Here is a 13129-nt window from a genome sequence, read left to right as displayed (position 1 = left end):
AGGTGCTGGAGCGAGCGCAGAGGAAGGCAACGAAGCTGGTGAAGGGCCTGCAGAAGAAATCTTATGAGGAGCGATTGAAGGAGCTGGGGCGGTTTAGTTTGAGGAAGAGGAGGCTGAGGGGAGACCTCATAGCTCTCTACAACTACTTGAAAGGACATTGTAGAGAGGTTGGTGCTGGTCTCTTCCCCCAGGTAATTAGCGATAGAACAAGAGGAAATGGGTTGAAGCTGCAGCAGGGTAGGTTTAGGCTGGACATGAGGAAAAAATTCTTCACAGAAAGAGTGGTCAGACACTGGAACAGGCTGCCCAGGGAGGTGGTGGAGTCACCATCCCTGTTATGTGTTTAAGAGTAGTTTAGATGTGGTGTTAGGGGATATGGTGTAGGGGAGAACTTTGTAGAGTGGGGTTGATGTTTGGACTCAATGTTCCCAAGGGTCTTTTCCAACCTAAATGATTCTATGAATAGTGAAACAGAGGGAAGTAACTAAGACTTTCTTTAGTAATACGTTGCACAAGTGCCTCAGGAATTTATATTTCCACCTAACACCAGTGCAAATTCCAAAATAAATCAAAGTGTACTGCTGGGCAGGGGGGTGAGGGGGTGGAAATAGTTAAAAGTTCTGAATTTTTACAAGCTGGGACATTTTGCTCTTTCTTAGACAGTAAACTCACAACTGGCAATTTCAATGAGGATCTCAAGAAAACACTTGCCAGACTTTTCTTTTCTTTGTGGACAATAAAAATGCATTGTGTCTGGTAACTCCATTCCTGGAAATAATTTCTTCCCAGCTCCTGCTGAAAAGTGTTTCAATGATGAGCTGTTGCCATTGGAAGCAAAGTCTAGACAAAGATAAAATTAGAAGCAAGCATTGTCCTTTTTGGAAATCACAAAGCAGTATCTAATCTAATCTAGTCTTCTCATCTCAGCAAAGACTTTGCCTGTCTTGTCTACATTATCTAGTGACATTATAAAATGGTAAAGAGGATCCTCTTTTCTTGAATTGAGTAGGAATCTGACAAATGTGGCCCCAAAAGCAGATATGATGAAATATAAACACCTACCACCTCTCAGAGAAAAAAAAAAAATATCTTGACAACTACAGTATTCATCACTGTCATACAAAATCTCTCCATTTTCCATAGCAATGTAGAAAACATGTCAGATTTAGCAACAATAATGATTAACTGAGGTGACTCCAGGGGAAAATATAAAACATGCAATGCCACTGTATTTCAGAAACAAGCAATAACCAGTGTATATCATGTGACTATCTGTTGTCATGTTATGATTGCCAGAACATTTTATGCCTGCTTTTTCTACTGGATTGAAAAGCCATCAACTACGAGAATATTATTCCCCTTATATGTGTTATCATTAAATAAAATGTATTTTCACTTGGATATGCAAATAAACTCAATTCATTACATCTTTCACTACAAGTCAATTATTCTGACTTCCAATTGCTTCTTCTGAATCCCTCCTAATCACTTTCTGTGATATTAGTGGGAAAGCAAAAGTGTGAGCAGCATTACCCTGTCAGGACAGAGGCTGTGACTGCTGGAGCTATACATGTAGCAAACCTTCCACAGCTTATACCCTATACCTTATAACATCTGACTGTGATAACTCAAGTCTAGCAATAGCATACAATTTTGTCAGTTATGTTTATCTAAACTCAGTTGTGGATCATTAAGATAAACTTAGCAGCATACAGGTACAATGACTATTACTGGCGTAGTGTTATAATAATGAGAAGTGCTCCCAAATCCTTGACTTATCCCAACGCACAAAGGTTTGAGACCCCTCAGCTGATCCATGCAACCCACGCTCAGAGCACAGGGGTTTGGCAGTGTTTTGCCTGGCATGTCTAGGTGGCCCACAGAATGATGTTCACCTCCACAGCAGTCGATTCTCAGGTGCTAGGATCATCAATGCTGCAGCAGCTTTTGCAAATCACGCTTCTTAATGTTAAAATTACCTTTATATCTCTTCGGGTTTCTATCAGCTGTGCTCTTTTATACTTCTCACTTTGTGCAGACAGATTGATCTTCACCCCTACTGAGATCAGTTCCAAAACCAACCCAAAGATAACCAGTCACTCTGTCCTTGCCCTACAGCTATCCTACTGGGAAGTTGCCTCCTAAAACTGGCCCAGTAAGAATCAGACACTTCACACTCACTCTGCCTTAACTGCAATATTATTGCGCTGCTTATCCTACGGCCTTCTAAACATTAAATCATCCATTTACTAAATATGTTAATGATACATCAGCAATTCTGTTATTACTTAACAGTTAAATACTAAGTCAGCAATTCAGCTGGTATCTGTCTTGCCACAGAAATGCAAAATGATATTTATAATAGGTTGACAACTGATTATGAACCCCAGCCCAATGGTCCCCTTTCCCATATCATGGGTCCATGAATCCTGCTGTGTTGTCTTCTTAGAAGGCCAACCTAATTTTAGGACTCGTACAGTTTAAAAGTCCCCAAAGTCACTTCCACATGTCCTTACACCAACATTCCCCAGTAATGTATTCACCTGCCTCCTTCCAGCATTGCATCTGGAGTTCAAGTTCACCTGCCTTTTATCACTAACAGCTATTTGAAAATGTCTAAAAAATCATTTTCTGTAGTCTTCGGCCTTCCTAACTTTTATACTCCCAAACTAGAAAATGTGTATGTTCTTCTTTAGGTACTTTACAAAATACTCTATACGCAGAGGATATAAATCAAGTGCTTTGGTGTTTGGCAGAATGAATATTCAAGTAAACATTCTTCAGTACTCCAATTATCATCACTTCAGTTTTACTGACAGTATTAATCTGTGCTCACTGAAGTAATTTAACCAACGGTATGTGCCTTCCTTTTTGCAGATATTTGACCTTTGAAATTTTCATGCTTTGAAAGTGTAATGCCTTTGGCATTTGTGACCAAAAGCCAGGAGAACTGGTTCTCTTAAGCCCTCACACTGCATCACTCAACAACGTGTGACTGTCACACTTCCACTACACTGGCTTATTCTGACCTACAATAGTCCATGGTCATAAAGGAAAATTTCTGTGTGCAGAACTGTCTACATTTTACAATATTACAAGAATCACTTTAGCCACTATAATGTTCTTTGCAGCTAATGCCAGGTCATCAAGCTTTTATTCTTTCTCTCAGGCAGTCTCAACTGCCTTGATCATGACTTTTACTAATGACTTTCAAAGTTTAGGATACTTTCAGATATCCTTCTTTTCATCATTTCAAGTGCCACTATCCTATCCAATGTAGAGCACTTTTGCTTCTATTAATAAACTTAGATATTAACAGAGAGTAGGTTTCATTACATTTTAAAATCAGAATCACAGGATAATTTAGATTTGACTGAACTATTGGAGGTCATGTGGCTCTAGCCCCTGCTCAACTTCCTCAGCAAAGGAAGGAATTCAACTTAGCTATATTTATTGTCTGAATACCTAGGATCTTGCATATTGCATGCCATGTTCGGGCTTTGATAGTTTGAAAACTCTTTGAGGCTCTTAAGTGACAATATTCACACTGTATGCTCCTACTTATCTAAATATCTTTTTTTTTTTATCTGTAGGAAATATTAAAATAACATGATGTTCCATAAAGTTTCCATAATGCCTAGCTGCACTTCAACCAGGGACAGTGTCTGCTAATTAACATCTGTGGAACAATTTAAGCACAGAATAAAATGAACCCAATTCAATTCCACATGCTCCTGGTGTAAGTCCATTGAGTTCAGTAGAGTCTATCCTTAATTGTATTACAGAAATGTCAGAAACAACAGACCTACCAAATGTTTGTCCCAGAATTCCACATATTTACCCATTTGGAAATCTGTGGGAGACTGTAATTTCCAGCTGTACAGTTCAACCACCAGGCCCATGCTATTTCTTCCAAGCGTTAGTGATACGCAATTTTAGCATCCACTTGTCCCCAAAGTTAACAGTCATTATTTTAAAAGTAACTTTCAGGTTAAGACCTCATAAATTAGGAGTACTGAATACCATTCTCATGCACTAGATTTTGATGATATTTTCCAGTTGTGTGAAAAGAGTTTGTTGGTCAGATATGATTCCTCTGAACTCTCAAGATCCCAGATTAGATACCTTTCAAATACCCAAATCATGTTCTATGCAATGTGTATGCTTTTATATGTTTACATGTACATAGATATTATATTTGGATGTAACATTCAAGAATTGTGTATCTCCAAGGTTTTCTAAGCAACTTCCATACAGCTTCAATATATTCAGCAGGAGATATGCAGACAGACTGTATTCCTAAAACAATTATTTAATGCACAGAAATATAGCAGTAAGAAAAATCTTAACTTTTTGAGGTCTATGCTGCTCAAAAACATTGTTCTAAATTAAATGTCTAGTTTAATGAGGACTCAAAGTGGCTCACAAGAAGAAACTGTACAGTTACAGAGATATCAAGGATTTGAGTACGTCAAACCAACATCCAATTTTAAGATAATTATTTCCATTATGGTAATACTATTTCACAGATTACATAACAGACTACAACATACTTATGTTTGATCTTTGCTTTCTCCTGCTTTTCTAAAACAGCAAAACATGATATATCACACACCCTGTTTATCCATCATCATTTGTCAGTCCTTCATTCTCCCTGTAATAGCTTTTCAAAGCAATGGACCATTTCAACCAAATTTGATGAGGTTAAGGTTTCACAAATTTAACTTTCAACTTTGTGAACTCTAATGACTGAATAGAGAACTGCGACCAATTAGTGCCCTGACAGAAGGGAGCAGGGAGAATTCAAATTTTAGCTGTTCTGCTCATTTCACTCGTCAGCTAAAGGGCAGTCATCAGATGATCAGTCAACCATGAGTAGGTCCAAAGCTACAATGGCATGTGCTGCTCTTTGCCAGCCAAAGGCACAAAGAAAAGCAGTTACGGGACCACTGGGAGACCAGACAGCTTTTTGAGGGAGGCTGCAAGACATATAACTGCAGGCAACCAGTCACTAAGACCTATAGAAGGATTTATTTCTTTTTTTTTAGTTTGTTTTTAAAAAATAAATATCAGAAATCTGCAATGTCTTTTTAGTATGTGAAAAACCAAAACATATCTCATTCACGTATACACTTTCTTTCTGTTTCCCTCCCACACTTAAGGAAATCTACGGGTTCAGTCGCTATTTTTAGGAAGATTAAACGCTGTGATTTTTAACTGTCTTGAGCTCATTTGGCTGAGCATACTAGTAAAGTTCATCAGGCAATATATGCAAAATAATAATTACATACTTTCACATGTAACTCTCAATTAACAGCAATCAACTTCCTACAAGACTGCCTTTTTCATATGTTCTGGTTGGGTTTTTTTGTCTTGACCTTTTAGTAAAAGGTACCGCTACCCTGTTTGTGACCCTTTTCCGTACCATCTTTCAACTATGTGTGATATACAGTTCCTCCAACCATAGCTATATTTGTCTCTATCCCCTGCTGTACTGCCATAACATTCTTGTGATCTTATTAGGTTCCCAGAAGAGGCTATTTTTCATATGGCATTTGTAGAACACATACTTAAAGCTGTTCTGCATGTAATCTGCAACCAGTACTATATGTATGATGACTGGAATCCCATAGAGAAAAGTCAATGAAAATGGTCCTTCAAGGTAACATCCCCAGAAAGATCTTGATTCTGATCCTACCTGCACAGTAGATTTGGTACGTGCTGACAGGTATACCAGTGTGGTGGCTGACTGAAGACAAGCCAGTAGGTCTTGGATGACCAACTCAGTTTTAATACAGATTATTCTTGGATTCATTGATCATCTGATACCTCTTAATTCAGAAAAGATGTCTCTCTATAAAACATTAAAGGAGAGGACTATGTTTCAAATCTCTGTGTCTAATAATTAGAATCATCTGGCCCAAACTTCACACCTCTGCTTTTCACTTGTTGCAGTGAAAGAAAATCGAACATGTTACATTGTTACATGTTTTATTTTAAAATCAAGACTACATTTTTAAATTTACAATGCTGTAGATTAAAAATCTTCCGCAAAATTTTCCACCAAGTTATGAAAAATTATGATACTCAGAAAGTATTCATATTTCTGATAAATTATCAAAGTCTTTGCTACAGCTGTTCTTTCTTAAAACTATTGCCTTCATAAAACTGTAATTTCAATAAACACAGAAAACTGCTACAGAGTCCGTTGCTTAAATCTGACAGAATATTCATAATAAGATCAGTACTTACTCTAGAAAAAGAAAATTCATTGGCAAACTTCATTTATTTGAAAGAGCCCAAAACCATCAAAGATTATTAGTTTCCTCTGATAATCATTGGCTGGGAAGAGAAGAGAATGCAGAAGTATTACTCTCAAGGAAGGAAGGTAGGGAAAACTCATCAACCACACATAGTTTGACAGAATCCAAATAACTTTCATGAGGGACATATATACAGAGCAGGCAGTATACTGAAGACATATCCACGTGGCTTTGTGCAATGAGAAGGAAAAATCCCATCTCACAAAACTTCTTTAAAAGAATCAACAAACAGGAATGAATAAATAGGGGAGATGCAAGTTTCTGCATCGTAACTCTTCACGATATTAAGTAGCCCTGAGATAAGAAGAAAGGTATTTATCTTGCAATATGTATACAAAGATGGGTAACAAACCAGGAGTAAATAGTTTTCACAGTAAAAGAAAATCACCAGCGAAGTTTCACAATCTACATTAATACTCACACTGGGTATTAATATAAGGGCTGATCTTGGCCGGCTGCCAGATGCCCACCCAGCCTGTTGGAAGGGGACGGGGGAAAGGGAACAAGGGGCTGGGTCAGTCCATAACGGCCCCTCGCTGCCGCTCCCTCCTCCTCAGGCTTCTCCCTGCTCCCGGCGGGGCTCTCCACAGCTCCCTCAGGGCAAACCCGCCCGCTCCAGCGCGGCCCCGCCACACGCCGCAGGGCAGTCGCTGCTGCGGCGCCTGGAGCACCTCCTGCCCCTCCTCCTCCTCACCTCGGTGCTCTCAGGGCCGACTCTCACACTTTTTTCCTCACTCTTCACAGCCATGCGGCGTTTCGCTCTTTCCGAAGAGGCCTTCACAGAGGCGCCACCAGCTCGGCCGAGTGGCCCAGCCGCGCCCTGCGGCGGGGCCGTTGTGGAACCGGCTGGAACCGGCCGGATCTGGCTGGAACCGGCGGCGGGAGGCACGAGGCAGCCCCGGCTTCTCCTCACACAGGCATCTGCTTGGGGGCAGGCAATGCATCAAGCTATCTAAAAAACTGCGTAAATAATTTGGTGAGGGTATCAAATTATTCAGGGGGGAAAAATGAAGAACTGTGAAGAATAGCTGAAGTGATTTAAGTGCCTTATCAACAAATGGGGAGATTACATCCACTGTAGAGAAATGTAAAGTGATGCATCTGAGGAGGAAAAAAAAAAATTAAAATCCTAATTTTACATGCACAATGATCCAAACTGGCCATACTCTTTCACAAATGAGCTTTGACCTTTGATCACAAAAACATCAGCTGATAAAAGCATTATCTGACTTCTCAGACAAACCGTTTGTTAGGGAACGATTAGAAAAGGATGACGAAAGGAAGAAGACGTCTTGCACCACCGTATAACTCCATGGTGCAACTTGGAGAAGGGGGGGAAGGACAGTTAGCTCAAACGAAACAGGGAGAACCACGGAGAGATTTGTAAGCTATGATTACCATGAGTAAGAACCATTCCCATACGGCACCGGGTGCCACAAAGCGAGGTCAGCAGAAGGTAAGCTGAATGAAACACAAGCTGGTGCTTTGTACGCATGCAATTAGTGTGTGAAACTTCCTGCCACAGTACTCTCAAAGTTTACATAGGCTTAAGAGGAGACAGCAAATTAATGAAAGAAAGATCATCAAACTTCAAACTACACAGACATCCCACCTCCCTCTGAGCTACAGAGTGCCTGTGGGTGCAAGAATAGTCTAAGGATGCACCAGTCTGTGCCTGCTCTGCTCCCGTCCACTTCCACAGACATCTGCTTTTTGGTCACTGTCAGACACAGGATACTGGACCAGATAAACCTAGGGCTGGACCACACATGACCAATTTTGTATATTTTATGTAAAGCTTTATGATAGCCACGTTCTGGTTCTGGTTTCTCTTCAGACTTAGGTGATCTGGAACAAATCAGTCCCATCCAGTGATAGTAACAGTACCTTGCTGGTTAGTTTCCTGTTTGCTCTACTAACAGCAGGGGAAAAAAATACACTTTTACAGTTCATAGCTAAAAACTTTGATAAGTTATTCTATGCAGCTCTGCAAAGAAATGCAGAAAATACAGCGAAACAGAGTTTACCTGGCCACACTTACCATCTAGACTGTGCATACACGGCTTGCAAAATGCAACTTGGCCCAAGAGATTATGCAGAAAATTAAGTGTCGCTACTGTGGAAGTGTTGTGGAACCCTGAAGCAATTTCAGACTCTATGCAAACATCAGTGTACAGCATCAGGTTCATATTGTACCTCAAAGAATAAGGAAGCTTTTGGAAAAGGTTTGTGTATTTTCCTTTGCAACTGTTCTGTTAGCAAGGTGTGTTATTTCAAAGCATTTGAATGCTGCGTCATGGAAAAAAGTTTTGAGGCAATAAGAATACATATTAAAATCTCCTATTGTGTATAGGACATGCTACATTTAAGGATACACTGCCTCTATCAATTATCCTTATTCCTTTGTTTTGTCTGTTCAGTCTTACACACATAATCACGCCTGAATTTTCTTATTTCACAGGGAGTTATCTCCTATCTTATTATCTTCTACGGAACTGGATTATGTTAACATGGAAAGCACAGAAAGCAACATCTGAGCTCTCGCCGTTGAGTATGCTAGCTATAGCTGTCATTTATTTCACTTATTTTCAAAGGGTATATTTGTTCTTTGTAAATTTTTGTTAAGTAATGAGAAAAAATTCAATTATTGTTCTATCCAGATGGTGATGACAGTAGAAAAATTTAGCAGCATATCTTTCTCTTTCATTAGGAGATGGTGTGATTTCTATAAAACGTTTTGGAAGAAGCTTAACCACAGATAATTCTTAACTGAAACATATAATAAAAATACATGTGCTTTCAGGCAAGTTCTTAGAAACACCATGCAGGTTTTTTTGACATCTTATAAGTTTACCAATAGTCTTACTAAAGAAAATGTCATTCAGGAAGGAGTTGCAGTTTATATATATCCAAAGAAGGGCTACAGAAATGTACTGGAAATGACGAGGTAATAAACAGGCAAGTTTTCCATAAAAGTAAATAACACAGAGAAATACTCTAATTTCCTGGAAACTAATTGCCTTATTATTCCTAATTGCCTTAACAGTAGTTCTGCATATTGCTTTACACACATCTTTCATTCAGTATAAGAATCCCTTTAAAACCTACATAGTAATACTTATGTAATGATGAAGACTGTACTGTGCATTTTGATTAATTCCTTTAGACATCTCATATATACATGACATTTCCAGTGATTTCATCAGTATTTTGACTGCAGCCAGGTGAATTGTTAATGCCCATATTGATATGAAGGGGAAAAAGGGAAGGGAAAAAATTTGCCTCAAAACTGCGTTGCTCCTGTTAGTCTCCTTTTTCAGTTTCTAGTACATGAATACAAGGATTATATCATTAAAAAAAACAATTGAAAATATCTTGAAAATAAAAGGTATATTACCATCTTCAACAATTCCCATAGTGTTGGGAAGATTCAATAGAATATTGTTTTTATTCGGTTCCTGCAGTTAGGGGTAGAAAACTACATAGCTGTGTTCAAGGAAGATCCTGCAAATTCATATACCGTTTTAATGAAATATTCCACAGCATATATTTCAGCAACATGCTTCAGCAGACACTACTAACCACTGTAAGCACCTAAAAACATTATCCAAGAAGAACAGTTGAGTTCTGCACAATATAATGCAGTTTATTGTAGCGGGAGCAATACCTGTTTCTAGGACAGCTATGTATCCTCTTTTTTTTTCCTCATTAAGGTAGCTCTGAACAGCTGAGGATCCAACTTGGGCTGTGAGCATGCTAATAAATATTTGAAGCCTTATGCACTTCAGATATAAAGCCAGGAATTAACACTGCAAACACTTTAAAGTAGCTAAGTCTTAAAAAAAATAATCTCATTTTCCTTTCCATTAAGTCTTCTATTTCACTATTACTAACAAACCCACAGATGTCCAATTAGTAGCAAAAAATAAACACAAGAAATTAAAAGATTCTATTTCCATCAGAATATTGAATAAGTGGTATCCACATTTACAATTGCCTATTTAAGCTTTCAGGACTACTCATCATGGCTCCATTTTGTCATGAGTGGGCTTTTTTCCATCACAAAAGTATCCCACATTCATCACCTTCCCTAGTTACCTGCCTTGCTATAAAGAATTGCTGAACCAAGCTATTTACATATAAAAAAGCCAATCAACAAAAGCAAACCACAAAAGAGAAGTGTGAGGAAAGAGGAGATCATAACTTAAATAATGAAGTAGATTTCTTTACTTAAGAAGTCATTCTCCTTCATAATACTCCACTCATAAAAACAGGATTTGAAACACTACTACTGAAACTATTAATGGATAAGGACAAAAATGTTATATCCAAAGCATTCCTTTTACTGTGACTCAGGTTTATGGAGAAATAAAAAGTCTAATAATCTCTTCCATTAACTCTTTTCTGTATCCTTTTTAAAACACTGTTGAAAATGAAAACGGCAACTCTAGTGACCAAAGTCACATTGTGCTACAGTTCAGCAACTGAAGACAGACACTGTACAAGTTTTTGAAGACTGCAGAATAACATGGCAAAAAGAAGAATAAGCTTGCTATGTGCATAGCTTGGGGTAACTGCCTGAAAACAACAGATATGTGGTTATCTGAGCATCAGGACAGCGGGCATCAGTAATAAGGTACAAAATTTTATCCTGAAGGGAGTGATCAAAACATCACTGTTTGGGAATGGTGTAATTCCTTGTGACATGTGCTGAAATTCCCTTACCATGGTACCATATACACTAGATTTGATTTAAAACCTTCAAATGCATTTCACATAAGAGAAGTTCAAAGTCTCAGAGAGGCAATTTTGCCTTGTGCTGTCAAGGTTCTTTTCTTTTTGAGGAACCGGAGTAGTTGTGAGAATGTTCCCCTTCATTAAGTTCTGCTGCATTTTCTCAGAAAAGCTAAGTGCCAACAACAAAAATAGTGGCATATGGTAACAATGTTTTTATCTGCATATTCTTGTTTTCTGCTCTTGGCCTCTTGCTTTCCGTTTTATTATCCACATGCTCGCAGTGAACGAAGTGATCCGTCAGCACTGTTTTGAACTGGTGAAATGACACTCAAGAGTTACCTGAGATTAAACCAGAATAACTCTTCATCCATTTGTTTGTTACCTCCTTGTCCTGCCAGTAGTGCAGTTAGACAGACATAAAGATTTATACTGAAATCAAAATAAAAATCACTTTTCAAGATGTTAAATTATGGGATGGCAGCTGACGAGAAATCATTAAATGCTCCCCGTGCTGTATTATTCATCAATTTCCAAATGCATGTACCCAGTCATCATTCAAATACTTCTACAGTGAAACTTACAATTCTTTCTTCATCACAAATCCTGGTGACATTCATGGGATAAGATCACTGTCTTTGTCTTACTGGGAACAGAATGGAAACACTGACTCCCTTCGCATGTTGCTAGCTTCTGCTTCGCTCTGCACTGTGACCTGCTGCCTAATCTCCGAGAGCACAAGGCTGTTGTCTATGCACTAGAAAAAAGTTGTTAGCAATGACTCTTGGATTTAAGAATGCTGTAAATACCATTCACACTTAAACAGTGAAGAAAGAAATGCTGTACAACCAGGCAGCTCTCCAGCTTAGCCATAGGCTATATCAAGGCCGATTCGCCACCCTTCCTGTTGAGAGCACAAAAATACATTCATCATGAGTTTTCTAAAACTTTATCTAAATTTTAACAAACTACAAAGTTGTCCATAAACATAGTATTTTTCAAAAAGAGAGTCATGTCCCACTAAACAGGTGTTTTGGTTTTTTTAAGTCTATTTCAACAACAGATAAATCAGCTGACTATGAAATTACAAAGATGATTCCTATTTTGGCACATACTAAAGGTATCACGTGCTGGCAGAATATATCAGGAAAGCAGAATCACTTAGCCAATACATTCTCAAGCAATACACAGAATGCAGCAGAATATTGCCAACTACTCTAACTGGAGTCAACCCAGCAGTTGCCTTTGTGCTAACCTTTAAACACACACCTCCGAGGAATTCCTGGTATTGAGCAGTTTCTATGCCCTTATTAGTGCAGAAACAGCTACAGTAGCCACAATTAGAGGTGCTAAACAAGCAGTTTTACGGAGTTCTCCTGTTAATCTTTGTAAACAGTTAAAACTGAGCAATAAATGTGCTTATAAAATATTCATATGACATGAAGTCAAGCACATGAAAAGTACATGCATGAAGAAGAAAATTATTGATACCAAGAATATGAAAAAATGTAACCTCAAGTTAATATATTTTCAATAAGACTGCCTGGTATTGTATTGCAGTTCCCTTCTTGGTAATTAGTGTCCTATAGGCATCTGTTTCACTGACAAAAAAAAATGCGTAAACCATGAAAAGATTAAATGTAATTATCGTTATTTCCATTTCTGGGGCAAGGCCTTTTCATAAATAATTATGTCGCAGTGTAAAACTGGAGGCTTTAAACAGTTGCCCTATCATTCATAATAATGAGTAGGATAATAATCCACAAGCCAAACCATCACATGCTCATTAGATAGAGAAGGCTAATTAGGGCTTTAACCAGAAATGCCACTAAGCATCGTGCTTACTGAGGTAATTAAAGCACTGATGATACTGAGACATACATTGTCTTCCAAATACACAAATGGCACGATACTGACAAATTTACTTCATATAAAACTCCATGGTCTTCAAATGAAGTTAGAAGAATTTACTTATATGTGTCAGGCCTTCACACTAAAGTAACTTCTATCTACATACTAAGTGTCAAGAAACAGCCTGATTCTCTTCTCGTCCTGTTCTAAACTAGATTCAC

The 13129-nt window shown here is 38.3% G+C and overlaps 1 long non-coding RNA gene across 1 annotated transcript; it reads right to left on the bottom strand.

Moving 5' to 3' along the window:
* Nucleotides 1-5704: 5704 nt before the first annotated feature.
* LOC134522022 (uncharacterized) lies at nt 5705-7148 on the bottom strand. The gene is made up of 3 exons (XR_010072938.1): nt 7018-7148; nt 6253-6342; nt 5705-5854 (listed from the first exon to the last, which is right to left on the bottom strand). It is a non-coding gene; the product is annotated as an uncharacterized LOC134522022 (long non-coding RNA).
* Between the last annotated feature and the right edge of the window lie 5981 nt (nt 7149-13129).

The sequence above is a fragment of the Chroicocephalus ridibundus genome, chromosome 11, assembly GCF_963924245.1.
Source record: "Chroicocephalus ridibundus chromosome 11, bChrRid1.1, whole genome shotgun sequence".
In the NCBI taxonomy this organism is placed as follows: Eukaryota; Metazoa; Chordata; class Aves; order Charadriiformes; family Laridae; genus Chroicocephalus; species Chroicocephalus ridibundus.
This window is presented reverse-complemented; position numbering and strand designations above follow the sequence as displayed.